General features: G+C 47.4%; 1 long non-coding RNA gene across 1 annotated transcript in view; it reads right to left on the bottom strand.

Annotated features, from left to right (window-relative positions):
- Nucleotides 1–8,498, bottom strand: part of LOC125483207 — a 23,150-nt gene extending 14,652 nt beyond the window's left edge. Inside the window, exon 1 of the long non-coding RNA XR_007262170.1 lies at nucleotides 7,966–8,498. This is a non-coding gene — a long non-coding RNA (uncharacterized LOC125483207). The remainder of the gene's footprint in view (nucleotides 1–7,965) is intronic.
- Between the last annotated feature and the right edge of the window lie 1,267 nt (nucleotides 8,499–9,765).

Below are 9,765 nucleotides of genomic sequence, written 5' to 3'. Positions count from 1 at the left end.
TTCCAGCACATGGTATTCCAGCACGCAGTATTCCAGCATGCAGTATTACAGCACACGGTATTCCAGCACATGGTATTCCAGCATGCGGTATTCCAGCACACAGTATTCCAGCATGCAGTATTCCAGCACTCAGTATTCCAGGATGCAGTATTCCAGGATGCGGTATTCCAGCACACAGTATTCCAGCACACGGTATTCCAGCACACAGTATTCCAGCACACAGTATTCCAGCATGCAGTATTCCAGCACGCAGTATCCCAGGATGCAGTATTCCAGCACACAGTATGCCAGCACACGGTATTCCAGCACACAGTATTCCAGGATGCAGTATTCCAGCACACGGTATTCCAAAGGTGCCCTAACCAATGTCCTGTACAGCCACAACATGTCCTCCCAACTCCTGTACCCTTTGGCTCATCAAGACTGTGCCGACATATGATGCCTTTCTAAGCTTAAAACCTTTTGCCTCTATGCGGTCTGTATCCTTCTATTCTCTGTCTATTCAGATACTTGTCATAATGCCTCCTAACCAGATCACCAACTCCTCTGGCACCTTTGTGTAAAAAAACCTGCCTCTCACATGTCCTTTAAACTTACCCCCTTTTACCTTAAACCTATCTTCCCTAGTAATTGATATTGACCATCCATTCTATCCAAACCTCTCATAAATTTGTGAACTTCTACCAGGTCCTCCCCTCATTCCTCAACGTCCAGGTTTGTCCAATCTCTCCTCATAGCTAATACGCTCCAAACCAGGCAATGCCCCGGTAAACTCATTCTGTATCCTCTCCAAAGCCTCCATGTCCTTCTGGTGGTGTGGTGACCAGAACGGGACATGCTATTCAGTGTCTTCTCTCTCTGTTGGCACTGCCTGTCCACTTGTTACTGATCACATGGTGAATAGTTAGGGTCTGGAATGCACTGCCTGGAAATGGGATTGAGGCAACTTCAATTGAAACATTCGAGAGTGTATTGGATGTTTATCTGGATGGAAATAGTCTGCAGGGACATTGCAGAAGAGGCAGGAGATTGGCGCTAGGTAACTGAACAAAAACAAAGTTGCTGGAAAAGCTCAGCAGGTCTGGCAACATCTGTGGAGGAGAAAACAGAGTTAATGTTTCAGGTCCGGTGACCCTTCCTCAGAACTGATGGTGGCTGGGAAAACGTCAGTTTATATGCAGAAAATCGTGAGGTAGGTGGTGCAGGGAGTAAACGATAGGATAGAGCCCAAAGAGAGAGAAAGACAGTTGGACAGACAAAGGAGTTGCTAACAATCAGGCTGGGAGGGTGAACAGTTGTTCATGGGGACTGTTCGTGATTAACAACAGGGGGTGTGTAATGGCAGACTATGTGGTAACAAGGCCTGGTGTGTGGGGTAGGAGGCTGGGACATGGGAGAGTTTAGGCCCTAAAATTATTGAACTCAATATTGAGTCCGGAGGGCTGTAGGGTCCCCATGCGGAAAATGAGGTGTTGTTTCTCCAGCTTGCGCTGGGCTTCACTGGAACACTGCAGCAAGCCAGAGACAGAGATGTTGGCCAGGGAGCAAGGTAGTGCATTGAAGTGGCAGGCAAGAGGTAGTTCAGGGTCTTTTTTGCGAGTAGAACGTAGATGTTCTGCAAAGCGGTCGCCAAGTCTACGCTTCGTTTCCCCAATGTAGAGGAGACCACATTGTGAGCAGCGAATGCAGTAGACTAGATTCTGGGAAGTGCAGGTGAAGTGTTGCTTCACCTGGAAGGTATGTTTGGGCCCTTGGATACTGGGGAGGGAGGAGGTAAATGGGCAGGTGTTGCACCTTCGCTGGTTACAGGGGGAGGTGCCGTAGGGCTGTGGGGAGGTGTTGGGGGTGATAGAAGTGTGGACCAGGGTGTTATGGAGGGAATGGTCCCTGCGGAAGGCGGACAAGGGAGGGGAGGGGAATATGTGTCTGGTGGTGGCATCTTGCTGGAGGTGGCGGAAATGGCATCTGATGATCTTCTGGATGTGGATGCTGGTGGGATGGTAGGTGAGGATAAGGGGAACCCTATCGCTGTTGCGGGAGGGAAAAGGGGTGAGGGCAGAAGTGCGGGAGATGAGTCGGACCCGATTGAGGGCCCTGTTGACAACGGAGCTGGAGAATCCTCGGTTGAGGAAGAAGGTGGACATTTCAGAGGCTCCTTTGTCAAAGTTGGCCTCATCTGAACATATGCGACGGAGACGGAGGAACTGAGAGAATGGGATGGAGTCTTTACAGGAAGTGGGGTGTGAGGATATATAGTCCAGGTAGCTGTGGGAGTCAGTGGGTTTGTAATGGATATTAGTGGCCAGTCTATCCCCAGAAATGGAAACAGAAATGTCGAGGAAGGGAAGGGAGGAGTCAGAGATAGACCAAGTGAAAGTGAGGGCAGGGTGGAAATTGGAGGCGAAACTGATGAAGTTTTCCAATTCTCGACAAGAGAGGGAAGCAGCACGGATGATATCATCAATGTATCGGAGAAAGAGTTGTGGGTGGGGGCAGGAACAGGACTGGAACAAGGAATGTTCCACGTACCCCACGAAGAGACAGGCATAACTAGGGCCCAGGCGCGTACCCATGGCAACCCCTCTTACCTGAAGAAAATGAGAGGAGTTGAAAGAGAAGTTGTTGAGGGTGAGGACAAGCTCAGCCAAGCGGAGGAGGGTGGTGGTGGGTGGGGATGGTTCAGGTCTTTGCTCCAGGAAGAAGCGGAGAGCCCTAAGACCCTCCTGGTGGGGAATGGATGTGTAAAGGGATTGCACATCCATGGTAAAGAGGAGGCGGCTGGAGCCGGTAAACTGGAAGCTTTGAAACCAGTGTAAGGCGTCAGATCATGGCTGTATGTGGGTAGGGATTGGACCAGGGGGGAGAAGACTGAGTCAAGGTAGGAAGAGATGAGTTCACCGAACCCGAAACGTTAACTCTGTTTTCTCCTTCACAGATGCTGCCAGACCTGCTGAGCTTTTCCAGCAACTTTGTTTTTGTTCCTGATTTACAGCATCTGCAGTTCTTTTGGTTTGTATTTTGCTAGGTCAATGAAGCTGTGCAGACATGATGGGCTCATTCTGTACTGTAACAACTCTCCAATTCAGTGATTAACTTTCCGGTAAAAGAATAGGTCGCTGAGGCCTGCTTAACTTCTTTCAGTTTTCAGGAATGAACATTGAGTTCTGTCAATGTCAATCCAGAGGCTGTTAATGTTACTCATTCAGACTTTGACAGGGTCTGATACAATCTGGAACAAAACCTTCACATCAGCATCTTTTCCAGGTACAGCTGCTTGGTGCTCTCTCCACCACCTACTCACACTGATTCCTTTCTTTCATTTTAAAAATAAACCTTATTCATAAAAAGATCTTTTATACTCATACATAGCCTTTAGGGCAGTTCAATTCTGTACAGTCTTTGCATATGAAGAACAAACAAACCAAAGGTATCTCTCACTTGTACAAAATTATATTTACATCTAAGGAGGGTCTGATAACTGAATGGGCCCCCATTTACCTTCGGCAGGAAGACCTCAGACAGTGGTCTTTCCCCAATGTGCCTTGGCAATAGCTGCCCCAAGCTTTAGTGCATCCCTCAGCACATAGTCCTGAACCTTCGAATGTGCCAGTCTGCAAAACTCAGTCAGGGTCAACCCCCTGTTCTCAAACGCCAGCAAATTTCAGGCAGGCGAAAGAGTGTCTTTCAGCACATTGATGTTCCTCCAGGCGCAGTTGATGTTTGTCTCGGTGTGTGTCCCAGGGACTGATCTCAGAGCACAGAGTCCCACGTCGCAGAGCTGCTCGCCACAAACCTCGACAAAAACCCCTGCATTTCTCTCCTGACTTCCTTTGCCTTGTCACACATCTCCTTCTGGAATGTGCGTGTCTGCCCCGTCTGCAGTCGCTTCGAGGGCAGCGTGCAGTTGCGCAGAGGGTCTGGGCATGCATGACGGATCTCACAGGCAGAGCCCTACTCACCACCAGCCAAGCAATGCCCTGGTACTTGTTAGAAAGTTCTGCCAAATTACTTTGACAGTCTTTGACTCAACAAAATCCACCCTCTCCTTTTCTCAAAGGGTCTCAAGGATTGCCTGACGGACTTGTGGTCAAAGGTGTTTTTCTTCACAAATTTCTCCACAAAGGACAGGTGATATGGGAATAGTCTATCCATTTGAAGCGTTCTGCGGCAACAGGGCCAAGCCTAACCTTTGCAACACCAGGGGACAGGTAGAACCTCAGTAAGTAGTGACACTTAGTGTTTGTGTACCGAGGGTCTATACATAGCTTGATGCAGTCACACACAAAGGTGGCCATCAAGATGAGGGTAGCATTGGGTATGTTTTCCCCACTTTGTTCAGTTCTTTATGTATAATGTCCTTTTGGCCTTGGTCTACCCTGGGCTTCCAGATGAAATGGAAGATGGCTTGGGTGACTGCAACAGCGCAGGTTTGGGAAATGGACCATGTACAACAACAGAGAGAGTGCCTCACACCTGATTACCAGGCTTTTACCCACAATAGTGAGGGAGTGATGCGCCCACAGGCCCAGTCTCTGCCTCACTTTGGTGATGCGCTCCTCCCAAGATTTTGTGCACACCCCAGCCCCTCCGAACCATATTCCCAGCACCTTTAGGTAATCTGTCCTGATGGTGAAGGGGACAAAGAATTGGTTGGCCCAGTTCCCAAAGACCATGGTCTCGCTCTTGCCTCTATTTACCTTGGCACCTGAGGCCAGTTTGGATTGGAGGCAGAAGCTCATGAATCTGTTCACTGACAGGCGATCCAAACAGAAAACAGCAACGTCATCCATGTACAGGGAGGGGAGGCATTGACCTGCAGGTCTCTGCTGCCTGGAATAGTCACCCCACACCCTCAGGCTCACATCCTTCCTGGTGGACTCAGGAGAGGGTCAGCCAGTCAGTACATTGAGCTTGTCTTCATTCTGTCCATTTGTACAGCTTCCTGCTTCACATTAGCCCACTTTACAATGTGATTGTGATGGCTGCTCTCATTACAATGTACAAACCAGGGATATGCCTGTTCTGTGAGATCACATTTTGATCAGACAGAGAGTTACAAAACCCACCAGGCTTCACTGAGATTACAATTGGTGCTGCTTTAAAATGTACACACTGGATTCCACTGGATTACAGATCTCTGTGATCCTCTGGTTAGCTCACGTAGGGTTTGAATCAGATAATCTTTAAACTCATCAACTGAAGGTTTTATCCCGAATTGAAATTGGAAGCTGGGTTGATTATGAATTAATTTTTCTTTCAGTCCTTTTCAGAGTAAAGGAACCTTCATGGGAAACATAGAGTTGACTTAAATTCGCATGAACATAGAGCTGTAGATGTGAACTCATTGATTTGACGCTGTTGCCAAAGTGTAACACCTAACACTTATCGATGTTGAAAATTATTTGCTAAATATAAGTGCATTCTCCAAGTTTGTTCACTCTGTAATTACTCACAGTTCTCTTCCCCCTTTCCAGCACTGACACTTCACCCCCTCCTAGATTACTCTCTGATAAATGCAGGAAGTCTGTTTGTGATTCCAAACTCTAAATTGTTAATGTCAAATAGTTCAGCGGCTCTGAAGAATTCCCTGGTCTCCCAACTCTGCATCCTGGTCTCCCTAATCCCCTGACGCTGCAGTAATATCTCTGCTAGCTTTTCCAGATGAAATCTGCCCAGGCCAGCAGACCTCAAGTTTCTTTATGGACTTAGTATTTCGCAGAATTGTTACAGTACAGGAGACCATTTGGCCCATCGTGTCTGTGCTGGGTCTCCCAATGACCATTCTTCCACCTTTCTCCCCTAACCCTGCACATTCTTCCTTTCCAGGTAGTCCTTTTGAATACCCATTTACTTTAAATGCAGTTATCTCATTTCTCATCACCCATTGTTAAAAAAAAACAACAAAATGACATCTCAAAGACCATTGAGTTCTGGTTTCTCCTGCACAGTTTGTTTTTTTTAATTCATTCACAGATAGTGTGAGTGCCAATGGCTAGGTCAGCATTTATCACCTATCCCTAATTGCCCCAGTATATTCTCTGTGTCTGGAGTCACATGTAGGTCAGGACACCAGATTTTAGAGTCATACTGCATGGAAACAGGCCCAAACTGGTCCATGCTGGCCATGGTGCCCATTCAGCCAGTTCCAATTGCCCTCATTTGGTTCATATTCCTCTAAACCCTTCCCATCCATGTACCTATCCAAATGTTTTTTAAATGTTGCTATTGCACCTGCCTCAACCGCTTTCTCTGGCAGCCCATTCCATTATACGCACCACTCTCTGCATGAAAAAGTTGCCGGTCAGGTCCTTCTTAAATCTATCCCCTCTCACCTGAACTCAATCCCCTCTCACCTTAAGTCGATCCCCTCAGTTTTCTTCTCTAAAAGGACATTAGTAAAACGGCTGGGATTTCTTTCCCCCAACATTGGTTTCACAGTCACCATTAGACTTTTAATTCCAAATTTTTTTAATTGAATATGATATGGTGAGAGTCAAACTCCAGATTATAACCTGGATCATTAAATTCGTATTCCAGTGATAAGACCACTTGGCCATTGTCTCCCTGTTCTTTCCTGCTCCTCTGATGCTGCTTGGCCTGCTGTGTTCATCCAGCTCTTGTTATCGCAGATTTTCCAGCATCTGCAGTTCCTACTATCTCTAGTACATTGTTAATGAGTTGTGTCTCATGGATGTTTTAGGAATGTAGCATTTCAGCAGAGCAGGCTGGGTAAAAGTAGAAACATGGGGAATTTACACAGGGGTTGTCTTTATGTTGTGTGCTTGAACTGGCCCCACCGAAGACGCAGTTCAGAGTAAGACCACACGTGTGCACCTTCTACTGTCCAAATTCTAACAAGATTAAAGAGGGACATGGTGTGATGCTGGATGACTGAATGGGATCCCAGCACTGACAGGTGGCTGGAAAGTCTCCACATTCATGAAATCCTGTTTTTCTTGGAAAGTGTGAACTTCGTGGTGACCTGATACAACAGTCTGAATGAACTTACTGAAGATGGGAGCCTCTAAACTAGGAATGACTGATAAAACCAGCAAGGAATTTGGGGAAAAACAAATCTTTATAAAAAGAGCATCAAGAATGCACAGGATGCCTGGGGTGATTGAGGGCAATAGCAGAAGTGCCTTTGTAGGGGGTAGGGGCAAAGCAATAGAACGCCATGTTGATGAAGCAGAATGAGAGGAGGTTTATGCAGAGCACATCACGGACTGGATGGGCTAAATGGCCTGTTATGTGCTGGGCCTTCATGTGTTTTTATTTGTAAATAAAATTTCACCTTTATTACAAGTTTCAATTGTAAAAGATTGGGGGTGGCCCTTCTGCAAGACAGTGTTTGACTGACTGTAGCTGACAAAGAAGCAGTGACAAAAGAGAAATCATCTCCTCAGTTCCATAAGACATTGTTCCCTGGTCAACGAACAAGGCCCGTGACACGTTTGCAAAGACTAAGAGAGTAATGGCGTTGAACTTGAGAGGTTAACGGATCGATACAAACTATTTTAAAGGGGGAAGTGTATTTACTCATATTGTCAGGTCATCCAGAGTGGGGCAGTATTACTGTTACAGCAGAAGTTTCCTATGATCAAACTGTTTGACTACAGGAGCCGTACAACAGTATTAATGTCTTATTGAATCATGAAAATGGTCAATTGATCTCTCTTCCTGAGTTTAAAATAAAACATGTTCACTAGGATTCTTTAATGTACTCACAGCTAGGTCTGTGAAAATATAAGGCAACTTCAGTCCATAGGCTGTTGCTAGGTAATGTGCAGCACAGATCTGAGGGTTTTTTACCAAATCTATTTGTCCAACAACTAAGGGCCATAAAATCTACCTCTTGTCTCTTATAAAATCTTCACCTCCCAGACTTGCCTGTTCTTCCAGTAAGTGGTGAATAATTCTCCTTGACCTTTGGACATTTCACCACCGAGAAATCACATGACAAACCTGCTTCGATCCAGAAATATCCAGTTTTTCACGTTCCATAAATATAACGTAGATGTATTACTGAAACTACATCCTGCTTCAGAATAACTCATCATGGTATTTAATGTTTTACAATGGCAGTTATGATGCAGCTTCTTGTCGGGGCAAAGATTTTGTATTTCTCGACTCTGAGCACAAAGATTCTCCAGATCAATATTGACGAGGACGGTGAGTATTCAGTAAGACAGCCGATAATACATAACCTCCAGCTTCGAACTGAGTCTGTCTCACAGCACTGGGCCTCTGAAATACTCAGAACAATGCAGAGGTTTAAATTTGATTTGTAGTTGCATGTTCTGGGTGTGAAGAAGAATATTTTAGTCTGAGTTTGAGTTGGATTACTGATGTCATTTGCCAAGCGATCGCTCACATGCAGTTTGATAACAATCCCTCGAGGTCACTATCGAATCAGAGATAGTAGGAACTGCAGATGCTGGAGAATCCGAGACAACAAGGTGCAGAGCTGGATGAACACAGCAGGCCAAGCAGCATCATAGGAGCAGAAAGGCTGACGTTTCGGGCCTAGACCCTTCATCAGAAAAGGGGGAGGGGAAGGGGGTTCTGAAATAAATAGGGAGAGAGTGGGAGGCGGATAGAAGATGGATAGAGGGGAGGATAGGTGGAGAGGAAACAGACAGGTCAAAGAGGCGGGGATGGGGCCAGGAAAGGTGAGTGGAGGTGGGGAGTTAGGAAGGGGATAGGTCAGTCCAGGGAGGACGGACAGGTCAAGGGGGTGGGATGAGGCTAGTAGGTAGGAGATGGAGGTGCGGCTTGGGGTGGGAGGAGGGGATAGGTGGGAGGAAGAACAGGTTAGGGAGGCAGGGACGAGTTGGACTGGTTTTGGGATGCGGTGGGGGGAGGGGAGATTTTGAAACTTGTGAAATCCACATTGATACCATTGGGCTGCAGGGTTCCCAAGCGGAATATGAGTTGCTGTTCCTGCAACCTTCGGGTGGCATCGTTGTGGCACTGCAGGAGGCCCAGGATGGACATGTCGTCTGAGGAATGGGAGGGGGAGTTGAAATGGTTTGCGACTGGGAGGTGCAGTTGTTTATTGCGAACCGAGCGTAGGTGTTCTGCAAAGCGGTCCCCGAGCCTCCGCTTGGTTTCCCCGATGTAGAGGAAGCCACACCGGGTACAGCGGATGCAGTATACCACATTGGCAGATGTGCAGGTGAACATCTGCTTGATGTGGAAAGTCTTCTTGGGGCCTGGGATGGGGGTGAGGGAGGAGGTATGGGGGCAGGTGTAGCACTTCCTGCGGTTGCAGGGAAAAGTGCCGGGTGTGGTGGAGCTGGAGGGGAGTGTGGAGCGGACGAGGGAGTCACGGAGAGAGTTGTCCCTCCGGAAAGCAGATAAAGGTGGGGAGGGAAAGATGTCTTTGGTGGTGGGGTCGGATTGCAGATGGCGGAAGTGTCGGAGGATGATGCGTTGGATCCGGAGGTTGGTGGGGTGGTACGTGAGGACGAGGGGGATTCTTTTTTGGTTTTTATTGCGTGGACGGGGTGTGAGGGATGAGGTGCGGGAGATGTGGGAGACACGGTTGAGGGCGTTCTCGACCACCGAGGAGGGGAAGTTACGGTCCTTGAAAAACGAGGACAACTGAGATGTACGGGAGTGGAATGCCTCATCCTGGGAGCAGATGCGGCAGAGGTGAAGGAATTGGGAATAGGGGATAGCATTTTTGCAGGAAGGTGGGTGGGAGGAGGAGTATTCTAGGTAGCTGTGGGAGTCGGTGGGCTTGAAATGAATATCGGTTTC

The sequence above is a fragment of the Rhincodon typus genome, chromosome 5, assembly GCF_021869965.1.
Source record: "Rhincodon typus isolate 14 chromosome 5, sRhiTyp1.1, whole genome shotgun sequence".
In the NCBI taxonomy this organism is placed as follows: Eukaryota; Metazoa; Chordata; class Chondrichthyes; order Orectolobiformes; family Rhincodontidae; genus Rhincodon; species Rhincodon typus.
This window is presented reverse-complemented; position numbering and strand designations above follow the sequence as displayed.